The following is a 23,712-nucleotide window of genomic DNA, read 5'->3' as shown; positions in this document are numbered from 1 at the left end:
CCGACACTAGCTTTTTATTCCAGATTTATTTAATTAACTGAATTTAAATTCCCCAGCTGCCGTGGTGGGATTTGTACTCGTGTCTCTGGATCATTTGTTCAGGCATCTGGATTACTAGTCCGGTCACGTTACCACTGCACTACTGTTCCCCGTTTGTGGGCAATTTATAACATCAACTTTAATATTTACAGGATTGGTGACGACGGTAAAGTAGTGTCAGTAGCAGATGGCACCCTGTCTATTGGAAAGTTCAACGGGCCTTTACAGTACACAGTGTGGAGAGAAATGACGGAAGCCATTAACCCCGGTAAATCTCTCATATTCCTTTTCTTGATTTATTAATCTAGATGAGGAGGGCCTAAACCGGCCCCCAGACCCCAGATTAAACTGATGTCCGTGTTTAATCTGGAAGTCAGGAGTCTTTGCACTGGATAACGGAGGGCTTGAGGTGATCTTACTGAAGTATTCATGATCCGAAACCGGAGAGAGAAGTTAATCATCCAGAGGTTTAACACAGTCAGAGTCTACAACAACGTAGTGATAGGGAGGGAGGAACTTAATACAATCACCCTCACTAAAGAAGTAGTACTTGGTAAAATAATGGGGCTAAAGGCGGACAAGGTCCCTGGACCTGATGGCTTGCGTTCTAGGGTCTTAAAAGAAGTGGCTGCAGTGACAGATTACAACCAATGCATCCACTATCAAAATTCCCTGAATTCTGGGGAGTTCCGAGCGGATTGGAAAACCGCAAACATAACACCGCTATTTAAAAAAGGAGGCAGACAGAAAGCAGGAATCTATAGACCAGTTAGCATAGCATCTGTGGTTGGGAAAATGCTGGGGTCCATTATTAAGGAAGCAGTAGCAGGACATTTGGAAAAGCAGAATTCAATCAAGCCGAGTCAACATGGTTTTATGAAAGGGATATCATGTTTGACAAATTTGCTGGAGTTCTTTGAGGATGTAATGAACAGGGTGGATAAGGGGGAACCAGTGGATGTGGTGTATTTAGATTTCCAGAAGGCATTCGATAAGGTGCCACATAAAAGGTTACTGCACAAGATAAAGGTTCACTGGGTAGGGAGCAATATATTAGCATGATTAGAGGATTGGCTAGCTAACAGAAACCAGAGAGTCGGGATAAATGGGTCATTTTCCGGTTGAGAAACAGTAACTCGTGGGGTGCCGCAGGGATCGGTGCTGGGGCCTCAACTATTTACAATCTAATTTAATGACTTGGATGAAGGGACCGAGTGTAATGTAGCCAAGTTTGTTGATGATACAAAAATGGGTGTGAAAGCAAATTGTGAGGAGGGCACAAGAAATATGCAGAGGGATATAGACCGGTTAAGTGAGTGGGCAAACATTTGGCAGATGGAGTATTATGTGGTAATATGTGAGGTTATCCACTTTGGCAGAGAAAATAGAAAAGCAAATTATAATTTAAATGGAGAAAATTGCAAAGTGTTGCTGTACAGAGGGACCTGGGGGTCCTTGTGTATGAAACAAACAGTTAGTATGCAGGTACAGACAGTAATCAGGAAGGCAAATCGAATATTGGCCTTTATTGCAAGGGGGATGGAGTATAAAAGCAGAGAAGTCCTGCTACAACTGTACAGGGTATTGGTGAGGCCACACCTAGAGTACTGAGTATTGTTTTGGTCTCCGTATTTAAGGAAGGATATACTTGCATTGGAGGCTGTTCAGAGAAGGTTCACTCGGTTGATTCTGGAAATGAGGGGGTTGAATTATGAAGATGGATTGAGTATTTGTGCCTCTACTCATTGGAGTTCATAAGAATGAGAGGTGATCTTATCAAAACATATACGATAAAGAGAGGGCTCAACAAGCTGAATGCAGAGAGAATATTTCCACTCATCGGAGAAACTAAAACTAGGGGACATCGTCTCAGAATAAGGGGCCGCCGATTTAAAACTGAGATGAGGAGGAATTTCTTCTGAGGGTTGTAAATCTGTGGAATTCTCTGCCTTGGAGAGCTGTGGAGGCTGGGTCATTGAATATATTTATAAGGCGGAGATCGATAGATTTGTGAATGATAAGTGAATAAAGGGTTATGGGGAGCGGGCAGGGAAGGGGAGCTGAGTCCATGATCAGATCAGCCGTGATCTTATTAAATGGCGGAACCGGCTCGAGGGGCCAAATGGCCCACTCCTGCTCCTATTTCTTATGTTCTTATGTTCAAACTGAGAAAATGGCAGGAAAATGCAGGGAGAGTGGGCGGGGCCGAGGTGTGTGTGGCAATGGGCAATGCCAAGGTGTGTGTGGCAATGGGCAGTGCCAAGGTGTGTGTGGCAATGGGCAATGCCGAGGTGTGTGTGTCAATGGGCAATGCCAAGGAGTGTGTCGCAATGGGCAGTGCCAAGGTGTGTGTGGCAATGGGCAATGCCAAGGTGTGTGTGGCAATGGGCAATGCCGGGGTGTGTGTGGCAATGGGCAATGCCGAGGAGCAGACAGGACAATTCATGCACCTCCCGGCCACAGAGAAACTGTTACAAAGGGGAGCATATAGAACAAACTTGTCTTTCTATCGGACCTTTCACGACTTCAGGACATCCGTAAACTCTTTGCAGCCAAAGCAGAGTTTTTAAAGTGTAGCCACTATTGTAATGTAGTAAATGCCACAAGCAATTTATACACAGCAAGCTCCTACAAGCAGCAACGTGACAATGACCAGATAACCTGTTTTCATGATGTTTGTTGATGGATAAATATTGCCCAGGACACCGGACGGAACTAACTCCTTGCACCATTCCCTGTGGGGGTTCCAGCGGTCCCTTTAAGGACCACAGGTTGGGCCATTCTGCAGACTGTACCACTGGGTGGGACTTGCACAGCTCACACACCGTCCAATGGAAGACCAAGATTGTATTGTGGTCCCATGTACATTCTGGGATCCGGTTTGCATAAACTAATGAGGCTTCTCTCATGTTTAGTGCGGGAGCGCTGGATTCCTATTTCACGGCTGCGGCATAATTTCCCGGCGGGTCTTGGTGGGAACCAGGTGGGAAGCACTGCGGGTGAATTTTTATTCCACACTGCTCCGTTTACGGTGTAAATCCGGGCGATTGTGAGACGAAAATCACTCCCAAATACTTTATGCGGAGGGTATGGGAAGTAAGGGAGGCTTCGTTGGCTGAGGGTATCAGCAGCTTCAAGAGTGAGTTTAATAAGAGAACTGGCAAAAACTGTAAACGCAAATAGGACTGAGCTGCCTGGGCTTGGAGAGCGGAATTGTGAGGGCTGGGGAGAGGGGAAGTCTAATTTGGACACGTTGCCCTGTATCATAGCCGGAAATATACTTCAAAAGTAATACACTGTGTGAAGCACTTTGAGACATTTGTCAGGAACATTAGAATGTAAGTTTCTCCTTCGGATGGAATTGCTGTGTATCTATTTCCATCGCATCACTTGTGGTGGGCTCTGTCATTCCTGCAAAATATTTTATTCCCAGCAGTATGTCCCTGTGGTCTTTGGAAACAGCGGCTAAAACATAGTTTACACCAAACTCTCCCCCTCCACCACCCCTCCCCGTTCTCTGTCCCCCTCCGCCCCCTGTTCTCCTGCCCCTTCACCCCGCTCTCTCTGTCCCCCCTTCCTCCCCGCTCTCTCTGCCCCCCCTTCCTCCCCGCTCTCTCTGCCCCCCCTTCCTCCCCGCTCTCTCTGCCCCCCTCCTCCCCGCTCTCTCTGCCCCCCTCCTCCCCGATCTCTCTGTCCCCCTCCGCCCCCTGTTCTCCTGCCCCTTCCCCCCCGCTCTCACTGTCCCCCTCCGCCCCTGTTCTCCTGCCCCTTCCCCCCCGCTCTCTCTGCCCCCCCTCCTCCCCGCTCTCTCTGCCCCCCCCTCCTCCCACTCTCTCTGCCCCCCTCCCCCCCGCTCTCTCTGCCCCCTCCTCCCCGCTCTCTCTCCCCCCCTCCTCCCCGCTCTCTCTGCCCCCCTCCCCTTGCTCTCTCTGCCCCCCTCCCCCCGCTCTCTCTGCCCCCCTCCTCCCCGCTCTCTCTGCCCCCCCTCCCCCCCGCTCTCTCTGTCCCCCCCCTCCTCCCCGCTCTCTCTCCCCCCCTCCTCCCCGCTCTCTCTCCCCCCCTCCTCCCCGCTCTCTCTCCCCCCCTCCTCCCCGCTCTCTCTCCCCCCCTCCTCCCCGCTCTCTCTGCCCCCCCTTCCTCCCCGCTCTCTCTGCCCCCCCTTCCTCCCCGCTCTCTCTGCCCCCCCTTCCTCCCCGCTCTCTCTGCCCCCCTCCTCCCCGCTCTCTCTGCCCCCCTCCTCCCCGATCTCTCTGTCCCCCTCCGACCCCTGTTCTCCTGCCCCTTCCCCCCCGCTCTCACTGTCCCCCTCCGCCCCTGTTCTCCTGCCCCTTCCCCCCCGCTCTCTCTGTCCCCCCTCCCCCCCGCTCTCTCTGTCCCCCCTCCCCCCCCGCTCTCTCTGCCCCCTCCTCCCCGCTCTCTCTCCCCCCCTCCTCCCCGCTCTCTCTGCCCCCCCTCCCCTTGCTCTCTCTGCCCCCTCCCCCCGCTCTCTCTGCCACCCCTCCCTCTGCCCTCTCCGGCCCCCAGCTCTCCCTGCTCCCCCACCCTCTGTGCCTCCCTCAGCCCCCTGTTTGGGGGCCTGTAGACCACTCCCATCAGTGACTTCTTCCCCTTATTATTTCTTGCCTCGACCCAGTTTGATGTTCTGAACCAGTATAATGTCTCACTACTGCACTGACCTCATCCCTTATTAACAGAGATACCCCGCCTCCTTTTCCTTTCTGCCTGTCCTTACGAAAGGGCAGATACCCTGAATATTCACTTCCCAGCCTTTGTCACCTTGTAACCACGTCTCTGTAATGGCTATCAGATCATACTCATTTATTTCTATTTGTTCTGTCAAATCATCGATCTTATTTCGAATGTTTCGTGCATTCAGATATAGAGCTTTTAATTTTATCTTATGTGTCTACGCTCTGTCCCTTCCTGTCTCACTCTGCAAATTTTCTCGTGACTCAGGCAGTAATCCAGAGATTAATACCTTTGTGGTTCTGCTTTTTAATTTAGTCCCGAGCTGCTCAGACTCCCTCAGCAGAGCCTCTTTCTTTTTCCGATCTATGTCATTGGTACCGACGTGAACCACGGCAACTGGATCTTCCCCCTCCCACTCCAGGTTCCTCTCCAGCCCAGAGGAGATGTCCTTAACCATTGCATCGGACATAGCCTTCGGGACTCACGCTCTCACCTGCAGACAACAATATATAGCCCCCTAACTATACAGTCCCCTAACACCTGCAGAGAACAGTATATATCCCTCTAACTATACTGTCCCCTAACACCTGCAGAGAATAGTATATATCCCCCGAACTATACTGTCCCCTAACACCTGCAGAGAACAATATATATCCCCTAACTATACTGTCCCCTAACACCTGCAGAGAACAATATATATCCCCTAACTATACTGTCCCCTAACACCTGCAGAGAACAATATATATCCCCTAACTATGCTGTCCCCTAACACCTGCTGAGTACAATATATATCCCCTAACTATACTGTCCCCTAACACCTGCAGAGAACAATATATATCCCCCTAACTATACTGTCCCCTAACAGCTGCAGAGAACAATATATATCCCCCTAACTATACTGTCCCCTAACACCTGCAGAGAACAATATATATCCCCTAACTATACTGTCCCCTAACATCTGCAGAGAACAATATATATCCCCTAACAATACTGTCCCCTAACACCTGCAGAGAACAATATATATCCCCCTAACTATACTGTTCCCTAACACCTGCAGAGAACAATATATATCCCCCTAACTATACTGTCCCCTAACACCTGCAGAGAACAATATATATCCCCCTAACTATACTGTTCCCTAACACCTGCAGAGAACAATATATATCCCCCTAACTATACTGTTCCCTAACACCTGCAGAGAACAGTATATATCCCCTAACTATACTGTCCCCTAACACCTGCAGAGAACAGTATATATCCCCTAACTATACTGTCCCCTAACACCTGCAGAGAACAGTATATATCCCCCTAACTATACTGTCCCCTAACACCTGCAGAGAACAATATATATCTCTGAACTATACTGTCCCCTAACACCTGCAGAGAACAGTATTTATCCCCGAACTATACTGTCCCGTAACTCCTGCACAGAACAGTATATATCCCCTAACTATACTGTCCCCTAACACCTGCAGAGAACAATATATATCCCCTAACTATACTGTCCTCTAACACCTGCAGAGAACAGTATAGATCTCCGAACTATACTGTCCTCTAGCACCTGCAGAGAACAATATATATCCCCTAACTATACTGTCCTCTAACACCTGCAGAGAACAGTATAGATCTCTGAACTATACTGTCCCCTACCATCTGCAGAGAACAATATATATCCCCTAACTATACTGTCCCCTAACACCTGCAGAGAACAATATATATCCCCTAACTATACTGTCCCCTAACACCTACAGAGAACAGTATATATCCCCCTAACTATACTGTCCCCTAACACCTGCAGAGAACAATATATATCCCCCTAACTATACTGTCCCCTAACACCTGCAGAGAACAATATATATCCCCTAACTATACTGTCCCCTAACACTTGCAGAGAACAGTATACATCCCCCGAACTATACTGTCCCCTAACACCTGCAGAGAACAGTATATATCCCCCTAACTATAGTGTGTCGATGAAATTTTAGCTTAAATTAACTCAGTGGAGACTCTCAGAGCCGTGCTTCGAGAGAAAGTTTATTTCTAACGAGATATCTCGGAGAGCCCGCTTAGTCCACACTAAGGCAGAACTCTGACTTTTACAGGAGAACCCGCGCTATATTTATACAGTAAAAAGAGGAGTTTTATCTTCAAATTCCACACATTAACATTAATCATATTACTCCGAGAATACAAAGGTCATCCCGGAAGGCACACATTATCTGTTCTTGCATAGTTTCTCCCTGTCTGTGTCGATAATCAGTTTCTCCCTGTCTGTGTCGATAATCAGTTTTAGGAGACTCATGCAGGGAACAGATAATCAGTTTTTGTTTTTTTAAGACAAAGAAGTTTGGGTGTTTTCTCTAGCTCCATTATTTCTACAATATCAGCAAGAAGTGATTTTAACCCTTCCCTTTACCATACTACAGAGATCGTTTTCTTCCACAACTCCCTCCTTGTTGATCTTTATAACCAATCAACACAGTTTCTTTTTCTTTATTAAAAAGGGGGTTCATATCCTTCGGGGTAGGGTCGCATCTTGAGGCATTCTTCTTCGTCATATTCATCTCATTTTTCTTCTGGGCGGCTTAACCTTCCTTTCACAAACATACTTTTCCCTTCTCCTTGGGATACTAGGCCCATTACCTGGTTAATGAGCCTTTTATCCACGTCCCACACATGATTATTAGTAATATAAGCATGACCACACCTACGATTACTATGGGGTGTATAGCAAGCTTCAGTACTGCTGAAGCTTTGGGGGACCATCCAGAAAACACATCCCACCAGTGGTGTACTGTCAGGGAGGTGACTGCATTCGCAATTCTTACTCGTTGTCCCTTCTTGTAACTCATTTCTATTTTGAACTGGTGGATGTCTCGGCCCCTTTTGGACAGAGCCTCCTCTATTTGTTTGTCATTTTTTATCAAATTGTGCAATCGGGTCAAATTAATTACAGGGGGTAAAGGATCAATTTTGTGCACAGACAGATATTTTACTACATTCTGCCACTGCCCAAAAGTATAAGTTCTTCTTTCTTCTGGATCATACAGGATGTAGACTTCTCTCACACATGTATTAATGGGGGGTTTATACAGAATTCCGTCCAGGTAGACAGGTCTATTTCCCGTCAGGCAGACCTCATTCTGTCCTACTTCAGAAATATCGGTGTCATTGGTTGGTTTTAGTTCCCATCTACATATTCCAGTGGGGTGCTGTAGAGAGCATGGTTCGTGTATGGCAGTCTGATAGGGACACACCATTGCGAACGGCCACCTAGCACATCCCCTGTCGTGATGTGTTAGATTCTTTCATCGACCCAGTCTCCTTTAAATTCTGGGTACCAGAAGTTTCGTCCGAACAACTGGGGTATTACTTGGAACTGACACCATATTTCTCCTTTTGTCTTATTTACTATTTCCATAGTGATGTTACATCCTTTTAAATTGCAACCAGTATATTTTTCTTGGGGTTTAATGGTTAAATTTAGAAGTTTATCTTTCTGATTGATTTCCAGTAATCTCTCCCATGTGTTTCCTTTCTAGCTCGGCTCTCAGTAACTGTCTGATCATCTCCCTGAACTTGCAATGGGTGTACTTATTTACTTCCTTTTGTTTCTTCATTAGGTTTTCTATTTCCTTCTCTATCTTTTCATTCTGCCCCCAGGTCATTTCGTCTGTGATATAACCTGATACCTGCAATTGCTGTAATCCTTCATCCCAGGCATTTCTTATTTTTATGCCTTTCCCCACTAGTCCTCCGATTACCTGGATTTTGTTTTGTAGGGTCTCGATATCCATGGAGTTCAATGCTCCCATCCCAGCTCCTACTCCACCGAACAAAGTCCCCAACACACCCCGTCTTCTTCTCCGGGGCCTTTTCAGAGAGACTTCAACACTTGTTATATTGCAGCCATCCTCTTTCTTCGGGGGATATTTAATTTGTATTGTTAAATTAGCTACCCCCGGGGACCTTACCACTGGGATACAGGTGGTCAATATTCGTTTCAAATGTCCCCGATCTCGGGGGGAATGTTTAATTTTATTATGGGTCCATTGTTTAATATAAGTTACTCCATTTAGTATTTTCGTGAGGTTCATACATTTTACCCATTCTCTGTTTCCTATTTCAAAGTAGCAATCTTCTTCTGGTCCACAGAATGTGCCATTGGTTTCTTGGTCCTCACCTTGGTCGTTGCTTGTTAGGCAGGTCATATGTACCTTCCAGTTTAGCGTTATGTTGAATCCCTCCTCACTGTTTATTTTCACTTCTCCTGTTCGTGGATCTATCCCCACTCCACAAGCTTTGCACATTACTGTGAAGTTCCCTATTTTACAATTTTTTCCTTCCGGGCACACAAAGTTATCTTGCCATTCTGACCTATCACTTCTTTCCCACTCCATATCTCCCTTCCATTCTTTTCCTTCTTTCTGTCTGACTCTTCCTACTGCTAAAATGATCAGAATGCCCAATGTCCGCTTACAGCTTTTCCAAGAGTCCCGCCTCATCTTCCCTTTTTTCTCTGTTTCTATAACACTCCTGTATTAATTCGTTAAAATAGCAGCACGCAAGCACGAGGGTAACAGTGATCCAAATAATAAAGGCCCAAATTGGCATACAAGCAAGTTCTGACATTCGGCCTGAACTCTGGGTGTCTTATTTTAGGTTCAATGTACCCTTGCGAAGGGTCACAAAAGAGGGGTCAGTACAGTTCTTTGGTGAGAAGATGGCCGTCTTCTTGGGTAGGTAACCGTAGCACGTCCTAGTTCTATGTCTCTTTTGGCTGTGATTCATTGGGGAAGTAATATTTACAACGGGTGGCGTGCACCCAGTTTGGATGCTTTTCCAATTTCAATGCGGTTCTCGTCGTGAGAATTATCTGATACGGTCCTTTCCACCGAGGAGAAAAATATTCTTTGTTTAATGTTTTCACTAACACTTGGTCTCCTGGCTTGAATGGGTGCATATTTCCTTCCGACAGGGGCACCTGTGTCTGCTTTATCTGGTCATGCAGACTTCTTGCTATTTCACACATGGCCTGAGCATACTTTAGTGATTTTTCATCATTCCAAATTAATGCTACCTTTTCCGCTACCAGTGGTGGTTTTACTCCGGTCGGCATTGGCCTTCCCAATAAGGCTTCATGCGGTGTCAAACCAGTGTTTCGGTTTTTCTGGTTTCTTAATGTATGTAGTACCAACGGTAGGGCGTCTGGCCATTTTAATCCTGTCTCCTGACATATCTTTGTAAGGGTAGATTTTATTATCCCATTTACTCTACTATTCCTGAAGACTGAGGTTGATATGGTATATGTAACTTCCACTGGAAACCTAGTGCTTCTGCAAGATTTTGCACTATTTTTCTTGTGAAGTGTGTTCCCCTGTCACTGTTGATTCCCATAGGTATCCCATATCTTGGTACTATTTCTTTAAATAGAATCTTTACTACTGTTCGGGCATCGTCTCTCCGAGTGGCGTACGCTTCTACCCACCTTGTGAACATGTCTACTATGACTAATATGTATTTAAACCTGTTACTGGAGGCATGTGGACAAAATCAATTTGCAAATTTTCAAAGGGCATACTAGGTTGGGGTAGATGATCATATTCAGCAGGTGTTTTACCTCTGTTATTTTGTTGACAAATTTGGCATGTTCTAGCAACTTTTTCAATTACCACTGTTATTCCTGGTGCATACCACTGTGCATTAATAGCATGTATCATCCCTCCTTTGCCCATGTGAGCCTGACCGTGTGCTAGGCGAGACAGGGGCAAGAATAGAGGTCTAGGGCAAACAGTTCGCCCATCAGGGTGATACCAAATGTCATTTTTTAGAAAGCAACCCTGGTTTTCCCAAGTCCTTCTTTCTTGCATGGTAACTTGTTGTTGGGCTGTTTTAAGTAGTTGGACGTCAAGTGTCTGTGGAAGGGTGACTGAGACTGCTTGAAGGCAGTCTGTCTGTGCCGAAGCGGCCTGTTTGGCTGCTTCATCAGCCCCCCTATTTCCCACTGACACTTCATCCTCACCGATTGTGTGTGCTACACATTTCATAACGGCTACCTTATTTGGCAACTGAATGGCGTCTAATAGATTAAGCACCAATTGAGAGTGCTTAATATGCTTTCCACCAGAGGTGATAAAGCCTCTGTTTTTCCATAGTTGTCCAAAATCATGGACCACACCGAATGCATATCTAAAATCAGTATAGATATTGGCAGTTTGATCTTTTGCTATTATACAAGCTCTGGTGAGGGCAAATAATTCAGCAGCCTGAGCCGAGGTTCCGGGAGGCAGGGCAAATGCTTCAACAGTTTCATGGGGGTTTACAATTGCATAGCCTGACAAAAGCAAATTATCTGATGGTCTGTACGATGACCCATCCGTATAGAGAATGAGATCAGGATTGTCCATGGGCTCTGTGAGCAAATCTGGTCTCGGCAAGGTGGCTAATTCCACTGTTAACAGACAGTCGTGCTGGTCTGGATCCTCTATTTCTCTGGTGGGAACAAAAGTGGCGGGGTTTACTATCGGCGCGCGTTGAAAGGTGTAGTTAGAGTGTGATAGCAGCAGTACTTCATAACCTGTTCTTCTAGATGCTGTGAAATGCTGGGTGGCGGCGGAGTTCAATAGTAATAGCACTGCATGGGCTGTAACGACAGTACACGGATAGTCCAAAACAATAGGTACTGACTCCTCCACCATGACCGCAGTAGCGGCTACAGCGCGTAGACATGCTGGCATTCCCCTCACTACTGGAGGAAGGAAAACCGAATAATAGGCCACTGGTCTATTTCCCCCACCATGTTCTTGGGTTAATACTGCCGTTGCAAATCCTTCTTTCTCATTCACATACATCTGAAAGGGTTTAGAATAGTTCGAAGTCCCAATGCCGGAGCGTTAGTGATAGCTTTCTTTAGCTGCTCAAACGCCTCCTCCCTCTCTGGGGTCCACTCCACCTTGGGTGGGGCATCATTTAGGGCAGCTGATCTTAGGACCGCATCCCATTCTCGATAATCAGGGATCCACTGTCTGCAGTACCCCACCATCCCCAAAAAAGACAAAATATCCTTTTTTGTCTTTGGTATGGGGATACTCTGAATAGTCTGAATTCTTTCGGGTCCTAGCTGCCTCTGCCCTTGAGATATGTGGAAACCCAGGTACTGGACTTGAGTCTGGCAAAATTGTAACTTTTGTAATGATACTCGGTGCCCTCTTTCACATCGGTGTTGTAATAATTTCAGGGAATCTTGCATGCATCTGTATCCGTGGCTGGAAGCCACAAGCAAATCATCCGCATATTGTAACAGTACAGACTGGTCTGATAATAAACAGTCTTCGAGGTCTCTTTTTACTGCTGCTGCATATACTGCGGGGCTTTCGGTGTACCCTTGGGGCAACCGGGTCCATGTATACTGCTGCTTCTTGTAGGTGAAAGCAAACAGATACTGACGCTCATGATTTACTGGGATGGAGAAAAAGGCTGAGCACAGATCTATCACAGTAAAGACAGTTGCTGTTGGTGGGATGGCAGATAGCACAATGTTGGTGTCCAGTACCACAGGGGTGATGGGGACTACTATCTTATTAATAGCTCTTAAATCTTGCACAAATCTCAACTCATTCGGCCTATTAACCTTTGGTATGGGCAGTATCGGAGTGTTACACGGGCTCTGTGTCTTTTCTAGAACTCCTTGTTCCAACAATGCAGAAATGACTGGCTCTATCCCATCTTCTGCCTCTGGAGGCAGTCTGTACTGCTTAATGCTTGGTAACACGGCGTTCTTTATCAGTCGTACCCGGTGGGGTGCTGCAGAATGTACCTTCCCAACATGATTCTTATGTTTTGCCCAAAGTTCAGAAGACACTTGATTCAATGCCATTGGCAGCTGAGGGCTCGGTTGTCCAGGGGGTTGCTGTTTTTTAAAGGTGGAGGCATGATTTTTACCTTTCCACTGGAGAATCCCCCTGGAACGGGTGATAAATTCTATCTGGACATTCTGTAATTCTATTACTGCCCAAGGTCTATAGCCTTGATGCTGCTTCTCCTTTTCTATTTCTACAATCATCGGACCCATATCTTTGGGTTTCGCTGGCGGTTTTACAGCCAATGTCAGATGGGGTGTCGAGTTCTCTTCTTTAAACCACTTCTGCTGTAAGGGTGTCAAATCCATGGCTACCCCTAATCCTTCTGGTCCGAAATAAATGCGGGGTGTAGCTTCTATTATCTCATCTTTATCTAGAAAGGGCTGTATTAAGCACTGGTAAGTTTCAGCTTTTTGTCGAGTGTACCAGGCTGTGCAGTGCACCTGAACTGCCTCAAAGCTTGTTAAAATTATATACATCAATTCTTCAGTATTAGAGTCAAATTTAGCTTTTAAGCTTTTTACAATATCCTGTATCAGGGGGGAATAGAAGTTGCCACTCAATTGCCAACAATAGAGGGCAGCCTTTTCTTTGTTATCTTCCCCCTCCTCCCTTTTAAAACCATCAAAGAACTGATGGATTTTATTTGGAGGGAGCTCCATGAACATCCCTTCCTTTGTGCAATATATTGTGGCTCCTAGTTTGCACAAAGTCTGTCTTCCTAATAAAGGGAGAGGGGCTGTTTTAGAGACTATCAAAGTCTCATTATCTACTTGTTGTTCTTCAATTGTCAATTTAGTAGGTTCGGACAAAAATTCTTTCAGGGGGATACCGGCCACCCCCATGCTCAAGACGGTAGTGTTGCTTACAGGTAATCCCACAGAGGGTGGTACAGAAGACATAGTAGCACCGGTATCCACCAGAAACTTTACATAAGTGTTTCCCACTTTTATTACTGTCAAAGGATTCTCTTCTATGTCTGTAGATAAGCGGAGGGTTGCCGCCTGTACCACTACACCTCCGGGGCATCCCTATGCTGATTGGTGCGGGTTGGGGTTAGAAAAGGAAAATTGAGGGGCCAGTGGAGGTGTAGGTTCGGGGAAATTCCCCTGTAACCCTCCAAACTGTTTAGGTGGGCACCTACAATCTCGAGCCCAGTGCCCCTTCCTTCCGCAATTTCTACACTCATCTTGTGAGCGATCTCGCTGGGACCACTGTCCTCTTCCTCCTCCCCTCCTTCCCCCAAACCCTCCTCTATTCTGTGCTTGTCCTCTTCCTTTCTGCTGATAGTATTGTCCTGCTGTTTTGGCTTTGTTATCTTTGTAGGTAAATAGTCCCTCCCTGTCCATGTTTGCCAGTACTGTAATTGTTTCCTTCCAGTTTTTTCCTTGCCAGTCCAAGACCTTGATCTTGTACGTTCTGGCATGCTGTGGTAACATACAATTCAACAAGGTCTGCACTGCTAAAAGTTCGTTTTGATCCAAGGGTATTCCTGCATGCTCGTCCCAGCTATTTTTCCACCTGCCTGCGAAATCTATCATTGATTCTTCCGCTTTCTGCAGACAGCGGGTGACTTCCCCAATGTCCCCATGTTTTTTAGCTCCCTGCAGAATTGCATTTTTCCCCTATGTTGCAGCCAGTGAGTTAATGACTCATTGCCGTTGTCCAGCAAGGTATCATCAACTCTCCAATCCCCCCTTTCTCCTGGCGGGATAGAGAACATATCTTTTACTCCCTGCCAGGAGGATCCGTAGGCTGCTTGTAATAATAATTTAATATCCCCCGGTAGCGGATTGTAAATCGTACATGTCTGCTCAAGCCAGTTGTGAAATGCTATAGGTTTCTTTAACGGGTTTGGGGCGGCAGAGATCATATCTCTGGCCTCTCCCGGGGACCAGGGTTTTAAAACCGCTGTGGTTCCTATCATTACCCTGGGATTTTGGAGGAGGAGGGTAGAGTCGGCTTCTGCCTGGGCTGGGGTTGTTTGCGACCTTAGTCGAGAACTCATCCCAGATCTCTGATTGACTTCCCCTCCCTCTGCTGCTTCAGCCCCTGCTCCTAATACCTCCGGATTTCCTCCATCGGCTCCTCCATTAGGTGGTGGGGCCGAGAGGACAGCTAGTTCTCTCCGGGCTTGATCTCTATGGGCAATAACCATTTCTATAATTTCCTGCCAGCTATTTCGCTTTGGGGGTTCTATACGAGGATAAAGTCCCACGGTGGGTGCTGAGGGGATAGGGAGGTTTGGAGAGCTATAAGAGGGAGGTTTTTCATTTTCCCCTTTTCTTTTCCTCCTGATTTATTCTCCGAATTTTTATTTTTCGGAGGCTGATGTCTCTTAGCAACCTCAATCCATTTATTAAAACAATTTTCCATGTAATCCTTGTCCCAAGTAGGGTCTCCCCCTCCTTCCTTGGTTGTTTTTCTCCATTCCTCAATTAAAGATAGTTTAAAACTTCCTCCATATGGCCAATCCCCATCAGACCAACCGTACAAATCGCTACTAAACGTTACCGCATATCGGTCATCTCCTGTTTCTTTAATTACAGTGTCCGCCGGCGAGCCGGGCGGCACAATTGGATCTCCTACCTTCTCTCGTTGCTTTACTACCTTACGGATTCTCTTTTCGGTTTTAGAATGTAATTTCATTCCTTTGGTCAAGGGGTCGTCTTTCTTTCCTTTTCTAGGAGCTGGGCGCGAGCGCCCTGCTCGACTAGAGCTGTTTCTTATTCTTCCGGGTGCGACGTCTCGCGATTTTTCTGAAATGAGAATTAAGGACACGCCTACAAAATATACAGTAATATTTTACAAAGCGCTCACCGGTGTTCTCTTTCCGCTCAGCTCGGGGTCTCCTTATTGCTTTCTTGTTATTTTAGCTTCTTTGTGGTAGCTACCTTAAATGCCTCACCCTTCAAGGGATCTTGGTGGCTCGTCCCCCTTTTAGCTAGGACGGCCTTGGTACCTTCCCCCTTTCAGCTAGGAAGGTCCTTAAAATTCCTCTTTTCTCTTCTCTTTTCAAAGTTAAATTTGGTTCTTTTGGATCTCGTTTTTTGAGATCCTGCCTGACTACGGCAGAATCTGTCGAGGAAATTTTAGCTTAAATTAACTCAGCGGAGACTTTCAGAGCCGTGCTTCGAGAGAAAGTTTATTTCTAACGAGATATCTCGGAGAGCCCGCTTAGTCCACACTAAGGCAGAACTCTGACTTTTACAGGAGAACCCGCGCTATATTTATACAGTAAAAAGAGGAGTTTTATCTTCAAATTCCACACATTAACATTAATCATGTTACTCTGAGAATACAAAAGTTAATCCCGGAAGGCACACATTACCTGTTCTTGCATAGTTTCTCCCTGTCTGTGTCGATAATCAGTTTCTCCCTGTCTGTGTCGATAATCAGTTTTAGGAGACTCATGCAAGGAACAGATAATCAGTTTTTGTTTTCTTAAGACAAAGAAGTTTGGGTGTTTTCTCTAGCTCCATTATTTCTACAATATCAGCAAGAAGTGATTTTAACCCTTCCCTTTACCATACTACATAGATCGTTTTCTTCCACAACTGTCCCCTAACACCGGCAGAGAACAATATATATCCCCCTAACTATACTGTCCCCTAACACCTGCAGAGAACAATATATATCCCCCTAACTATACTGTCCCCTAACACCTGCAGAGAACAATATATATCCCCCTAACTATACTGTCCCCTAACACCTGCAGAGAACAATATATATCCCCCTAACTATACTGTCCCCTAACACCAGCAGAGAACAATATATATCCCCTAACTATACTGTTCCCTAACACCAGCAGAGAACAATATATATCCCCTAACTATACTGTCCCCTAACACCTGCAGAGAACAATATATATCCCCCTAACTATAATGTCCCCTAACACCAGCAGAGAACAGTATATATCCCCCTAACTATACTGTCCCCTAACACCTGCAGAGAACAGTATATATCCCCTAACTATACTGTCCCCTAACACCTGCAGAGAACAATATATATCCCCCTAACTATACTGTCCCCTAACACCTGCAGAGAACAGTATATATCCCCCTAACTATACTGTCCCCTAACAGCTGCAGAGAACAATATATATCCCCTAACTATACTGTCCCCTAACACCTGCAGAGAACAATATATATCTCCGAACTATACTGTCCCCTAACACCTGCAGAGAACAGTATATATCCCCTAACTATACTGTCCCCTAACACCTGCAGAGAACAGTATATATCCCCCTAACTATACTGTCCCCTAACACCTGCAGAGAACAATATATATCTCCGAACTATACTGTCCCCTAACACCTGCAGAGAACAATATATATCCCCCTAACTATACTGTCCCCTAACACCTGCAGAGAACAATATATATCCCCCTAACTATACTGTCCCCTAACACCTGCAGAGAACAATATATATCCCCCTAACTATACTGTCCCCTAACACCTGCAGAGAACAATATATATCCCCCTAACTATACTGTCCCCTAACACCTGCAGAGAACAGTATATATCCCCCTAACTATACTGTCCCCTAACACCTGCAGTGAACAATATATATCCCCCTAACTATACTGTCCCCTAACACCTGCAGAGAACAGTATATATCCCCTAACTATACTGTCCCCTAACACCTGCAGAGAACAATATATATCCCCCTAACTATACTGTCCCCTAACACCTGCAGAGAACAATATATATCCCCCTAACTATACTGTCCCCTAACACCTGCAGAGAACAATATATATCCCCCTAACTATACTGTCCCCTAACACCTGCAGAGAACAGTATATATCCCCCTAACTATACTGTCCCCTAACACCTGCAGTGAACAATATATATCCCCTAACTATACTGTCCCCTAACTCCTGCAGAGAACAATATATATCCCCTAACTATACTGTCCCCTAACACCTGCAGAGAACAATATATATCCCCTAACTATACTGTCCCCTAACACCTGCAGAGAACAGTATATATCCCCTAACTATACTGTCCCCTAACACCTGCAGAGAACAGTATATATCCCCTAACTATACTGTCCCCTAACACCTGCAGAGAACAGTATATATCCCCTAACTATACTGTCCCCTAACACCTGCAGAGAACAATATATATCCCCCTAACTATACTGTTCCCTAACACCTGCAGAGAACAATATATATCCCCTAACTATACTGTCCCCTAACACCTGCAGAGAACAATATATATCCCCCTAACTATACTGTCCCCTTACACTACCATGTTTCTTTTTACTCCCACAACTTGAATGCCCCCTGTACCACGGTGCTGTGGTCAGTTTGATCATCCTCCCTGATCTCGTCCACACAGCGAGTAAGAGCCTCAAACCTGTTGGACAAGAGCAAGGGCCGAGGCTCCTCAATCACTGAGTCCTGGATCCCCATACCTGCCTCACTCACAGTCACACCCTCCTGTCCATGACCACCGACCAAATTTGAATTATTTAACTTAAGGGGTATGATTCTCTGCTGGAACACAGAGTCCAGGTCACTCTCCCCCTCCCTGATTTGTCAGCGTTTGAAGCTCGGACTCCAGCTCATCAATACGGAGCTAACGTTCCTCGAGCAACCATCACTTATTGCAGGTGTGGTCACCGTGGACCTCAATGTTGTCCACCAGCTCATGTTTCTTTAAATGGCAGAGTCTGGGGCAGTGCAGATTCACCAGAATGATTTGGCTCTGGACACAGCCCACCTATTTTCCCGCCCATTGGATTTCCTGCCACACACAGACAGGCCGATTGAAATGATATTCAAAGGACAGAAGTACGTCACCAGATATATTTAGTCACTTGTCCCATAGCAACACTCGGTGCAAGCGGCACCCATTGCTCTCTGGAACCCGGTGTTGTTGTGAGTGGTGCGGGGGACATTTAACATTGAGTGCGGAGTGATTGTATCTGAAATTTACACCGGCGGAACTGAGGCTTCCTGGAGCCGGTGCAGTCATTCTCCATTCCCCCTTCCCCTCCCACCCATTCCCACACACACTCCAGGGGGGACTCCCGGATTGAGCCGGGTAAAGTTGTACAAATGACTGAAGCTGGAACAGCAGCCGGGGTCAGAGGTGCCTCTGTGTGGGAGGCAGCAGTCCCACCATCCTGGTGATGGGGAGGAGTCCTTCCTGTAGGAGGAAGATTTAAAGACCAATCCCAATAGGATGTCGATTCACCCCCTCCCATTTCCCACTGGTCTGTCCCACAGTACCACCCCCACACCCTGTGATGTACTTCCACTTTATCAGGGACTGGGAGGGCAGCACTGCCTCAGATGTGAATCCACAGACCCCAAATCTCCGAAACACAGCTTGAGTATCCCGAGATTATTTTCTACTTCCAAAAATGATCTATATTTATTCAAACATATACAAACAAGTTCTAAATACATTCTGTACGGTATAAAGTAATCTTGAAATTCAAGCCTCCCTTTCAATGCAGCAATGCTCTCTCCCTCAACCACTCCTTGTGGCAGCGAGTTCCACATTCTCGACAGAAAATCCACTGCATCTTCTCTCCAGACTTCCTCTGTAAGCAAATACTCCAGAAGCAGGTGGGTAACTGCCTCTGCCCCAGGAGTAGGTGTCAGCTGTGGCTCAGGGGCAGCGCTCTCACTTCTGGGTCAGAAGGTCGTGGGATCGAGTCTCACCTCAAATATTTATGCACATAATCCCAGTGTATTAGTGAGGGGGCACTGCACTGTCAGACCTTAAACCACTGCCCAGTCTGTCATCGCACTATTCCAACATGAGCAGGGAATTCTCCCCAGTGTCCTGGTTCACATTTATCCCTCAACCAACACTTCAAATAGATGTTCCTGTCATTTATTTCATTGCTGTGTGGGATCTTGCTGTGCTCAATTGGCTGATGTGCTTTCCTCCGTCACCACAGTGACTACACTTCAAAAGTAATTTAAGCACTTTATATAAATGCAAGTTATTTCTTTCTAGCAGATCCAATGGAAGCTCACAGATACAATCCCTCTAAAGCTCTGCTCTGTGCCTCTCACCTGATATCACTCCTCGACATTTAGGGCACTTTCTGTTTTCGGGTGAGCGGCTGCAATCATTAACGCGATTCAGTTTATGGATCTCTATCTCAAACCATGTGTCACCAGAGGGTTTGTAGTTGGCAGTGAGTTCAGCCTGGAGCAAAGTCCACTGGAATCTGGGTCCCTGCCCATCCCCGCCTCCTCCCTCCCTCTCTCTCCCCATCCCTCCCTCTCTCTCTGCTCCCACTGCCAACCCAGCATGGACTTTCACCCTCGTGGACAGAGTTCAATTATTCCCCTCCGTGCTCGAACATTGTCCTTCAAACTGTTCTAAGATTTATCTCTCAGTGTAAAGATCGACGGGACATAGACGAGTGTATAATAATAATTCCCTGATTATTACAGTGAACTTCATCGGGAAATCACTGAATTGAAGGTTTTCGGCAGCTCAGTGACATCCAAAGTGACAGTGGCTTGAATCAGGACGTGCTGACTGTGAACATTGCTTCCACAGAGCAAGCTGAGGATTTAAATTGTCCCATTTGTCTGGATTTGTTCACCGATCCGGTTTCACTGGAGTGTGGACACAACATCTGCCGCTCCTGTATCTCACAGTGTTGGGAAATGAAGGAGACAAACTCCTGCCCAGAATATAGAGCGGAGTTTCCGGAAATAAACCTCAAGGTTAGTCGGCCCTGAGCGAGTCTGGCCGAGAAAGCTCGAAAATTAACCCGGAATCCAAAAGAGAAGAAAAGTAAACTTCACTGTGAGGAACATCAGGAAGAACTGAAGCTGTTTTGTGAAACTGACAAGAAACTGATCTGTGTGATCTGTAGAGATGCGCGGGAACACAGAGAGCACCGCTTCATGACCATTAAAGAAGCTGTTGGAATCTACAAGGTAAAAGGGAACAGATTGGATCACCTGATTATTGTATCACATTTTCATGGTCTAACACTTTCATTCTGTGATTTTCTCTCCCAATCGCAGGTTAAGCTGAAATCTTCCTTAGATTCTCTCACAGAGAAGAAATCGGCGGCTCTAGAAACGGAATTAAAACAGAAACAGCAGATTTCCGGAGTTAGGGTAAGGTCTTCCTGAGCTGATTTTCGGGGATCTTGGTTAGTTTTGTTCACTCTATCGCGGGACATTAATTATGTTTCACATTTAATTTGGTAGGAACAGTCGAGCAGTCTGCAGACCCACATCACATCCGAGTTCGCTAAAATGCACCAGATTCTCACTGAGAAAGAGCAGTGTTTAATCCGAGATCTCAGGGAACAAGAGGGGAAGATTGTAGAAACAATGGAGAAAAACCTTCGAGAAATTCAAGAGAATTTAAATTCTATTCAGGAGCAACTCTCAAAGTTACAGAAACAGCTGGAGCAAAAAGACGGACTGATATTTCTGAAGGTGAGGGTTAAATTGTGGGTCAGTTCAGTGAAACTTCACACAGTCACAAAATAACCGATGAGAACTGAAATAAATGCAGCATTTGCTGAATAATTCAAAACTGATTCAAACCGATTTGTGCTTCTAATCGTGGGCGGTTCTGCAATCTACACAGAAAGATCCCACTCCGACACCGTCTGTACAATCATGGGAATGAGTTGCTGTGATCATAATACTTTGCTTATAATTATTTCTGTGCTGCCCCATAGTTTAATATCTGCTGGAGCTCACATTGCAATCCAGTTCCAGTTCCATGTTGTGAGTGTGTGGGTGTGTGCGGTACGGTGGGTGTGACAGTCACTGTGTGTGTGAGTGGCACTGATGTTAAGTTCCAGTATCTGACACACGAATCGGAATGTTCAACTATTTACAATCATAGAATCCTACAGCACAGATGGAGACCATTCAGTCAATCTTGCCTGTGCTGGCTCTTTGTAGGAGCGATCAAATTAGTCCCACTTCCCCAGCTCTTTCCCCGTAGCCCTGTATTTTTACTTATTTTGAATTATATATAATATTCCCTTGTGAAATGTAAGTTAAATGTGCTTCCTCCACCCGTTCAGTGAGGACATTCCAGATGATCACAACTTACTGCTTAAAAAAAAAACCCTCATATTTTTTTTACCAATTATCTGAAAACCATGTCCTTTGGTTTGGACCTGCCTGCCACGCGAATCATTTTCTCCTTACTTGCGCTATTTTAGGTTCATAATTTTGAACAACTCGATTAAGTCTTCCAAAAAGCATCTCTGCTCGAGGGAGAACAATCTCAGCTTCTCAAGTTTCTCCGCATAATTTAAGTTTCTCATTCCTGGTACCATTCAGCTAACCTGTTCTGCAGCCTCTCCAGATCCTGTACATCCGTCCTATAGCGTGGTGCCTCGAATTGGACACAGTAGTCTAGCTGAGTCATAACACTGATGTTTTAAGTTTTGGTATAACTATCTTGCATTTTACTCTGTACTACTTATAAAGCTAATCTTCCATTATGGCGATCTAACGTCTTTATCAACTTACCCTGCCGCCTTCACAAATGTGTGTGTGATCCCCCAGGTCTCTCTGTTCCTGCACCCCATTTAAAACTACCAATCGATTTATATTGCCTCTCCTTATTCTTCCTTCCAAAAAGCATCACTTCACACTTCTCTGTGCTAAGTTCCATCGCTATGTGTCCTCCCATTTCGCCAGTCTGTCACTGCCCTCCCGGAGTCTGCTCCTATCCTCCCACTTCTAAGAATCTGGGTGTAATTTCTGCTGTCCGGATACAGACGGCCAGTCTCCGTCAACTCAGGTTTGTGTTTTCCTTATTTCAAAAGGAACCTCAACGGAAGAGGAGAACGGACATGCTCTTTACTGAAACTCTGCACAGTTTGGGGAAATAGTCAGAAACGTATTTGTGGTCCAATTATAACATCAAATGTTTAATATTTACAGTATTAGTGAGTAAGATAACGCACTATCAGCAGCAGATGGCGCCCTGTTTATCGGGAAGTTCAACAGCCCTTTACAGCACACAGCGTGTAGAGACATGACAGACGTCATTAGCCCCGGTAAATCTCCGATATTCCTTTCCTGATTATTAAATTCAGATGAGAAGCCGTTAAATAAGCTACTAGACCCCAGATTAAATTATCATATTGTCGGTCGCTAATCCCCAGGAGCCTTTCCATTTTCATATTTTGCTTTCTTGTGGGTCCCTCTGGAGAAGTGTCTGAAGCAATCAGCACTGTGAGCCAGAGCAGTAATGTCTTCAGAGGGATAGAGCACGTGTCTCAGGATCTGTGTACCAGAGGGATAGAACACGGGTCTCAGGATCTGTGTAACCAGAGGGATAGAGCCCAGGTCTCAGGATCCGTGTAACCAGAGGAATAGAGCACGTGTCTCAGGATCTGTGTAACCAGAGGGATAGAGCACGGGTCTCAGGATCTGTGTAACCAGAGGGATAGAGCACGGGTCTCAGGATCTGTGTAACCAGAGGGATAGAGCACGGGTCTCAGGATCTGTGTAGCCAGAGGGATAGAGCACGGGTCTCAGGATCTGTGTAACCAGAGGGATAGAGCACGGGTCTCAGGATCTGTGTAACCAGAGGGAGGGAGCACGGGTCTCAGGATCTGTGTAACCAGAGGGATAGAGCACGGGTCTCAGGATGTGTGTAGCCAGAGGGATAGAGCACGGGTCTCAGGATCTGTGTAACCAGAGGGATAGAGCACGTGTCTCAGGATCCGTGCAACCAGAGGGATAGAGCCCAGGTCTCAGGATCTGTGTAACCAGAGGGAGGGAGCACGGGTCTCAGGATCTGTGTAACCAGAGGGATAGAGCACGGGTCTCAGGATCTGTGCAACCAGAGGGATAGAGCACGGGACTCAGGATCTGTGTAACCAGAGGGATAGAGCACGGGTCTCAGGATCTGTGTAACCAGAAGGATAGAGCCCGGGTCTCAGGATCTGTGTAACCAGAGGGATAGAGCACGCGTCTCAGGATCTGTGTAACCAGAGGGAGGGATCACGGGTCTCAGGATCTCTGTAACCATAGGGATAGAGCACGGGTCTCAGGATCTGTGTAACCAGAGGGATAGAGCACGGGTCTCAGGATCTGTGTAATCAGAGGGATAGAGCACGTGTCTCAGGATCTGTGTAACCAGAGGGATAGAGCACGG

The 23,712-nt window shown here is 46.1% G+C and overlaps 1 long non-coding RNA gene across 1 annotated transcript; it reads left to right on the top strand.

Moving 5' to 3' along the window:
* The first annotated feature begins 250 nt into the window (after positions 1–250).
* Positions 251–20,923, top strand: LOC139248771 (uncharacterized). Its single transcript, XR_011591065.1, has 3 exons — positions 251–307; positions 20,595–20,690; positions 20,784–20,923. It is a non-coding gene; the product is annotated as an uncharacterized lncRNA (long non-coding RNA).
* The last annotated feature ends 2,789 nt before the right edge of the window (positions 20,924–23,712 follow it).

The sequence above is a fragment of the Pristiophorus japonicus genome, unplaced genomic scaffold (assembly GCF_044704955.1).
Source record: "Pristiophorus japonicus isolate sPriJap1 unplaced genomic scaffold, sPriJap1.hap1 HAP1_SCAFFOLD_293, whole genome shotgun sequence".
In the NCBI taxonomy this organism is placed as follows: domain Eukaryota; kingdom Metazoa; phylum Chordata; class Chondrichthyes; family Pristiophoridae; genus Pristiophorus; species Pristiophorus japonicus.
Note: the sequence above shows the minus strand (reverse complement) of the source record. Positions and strands in the feature narration are given on the sequence as shown.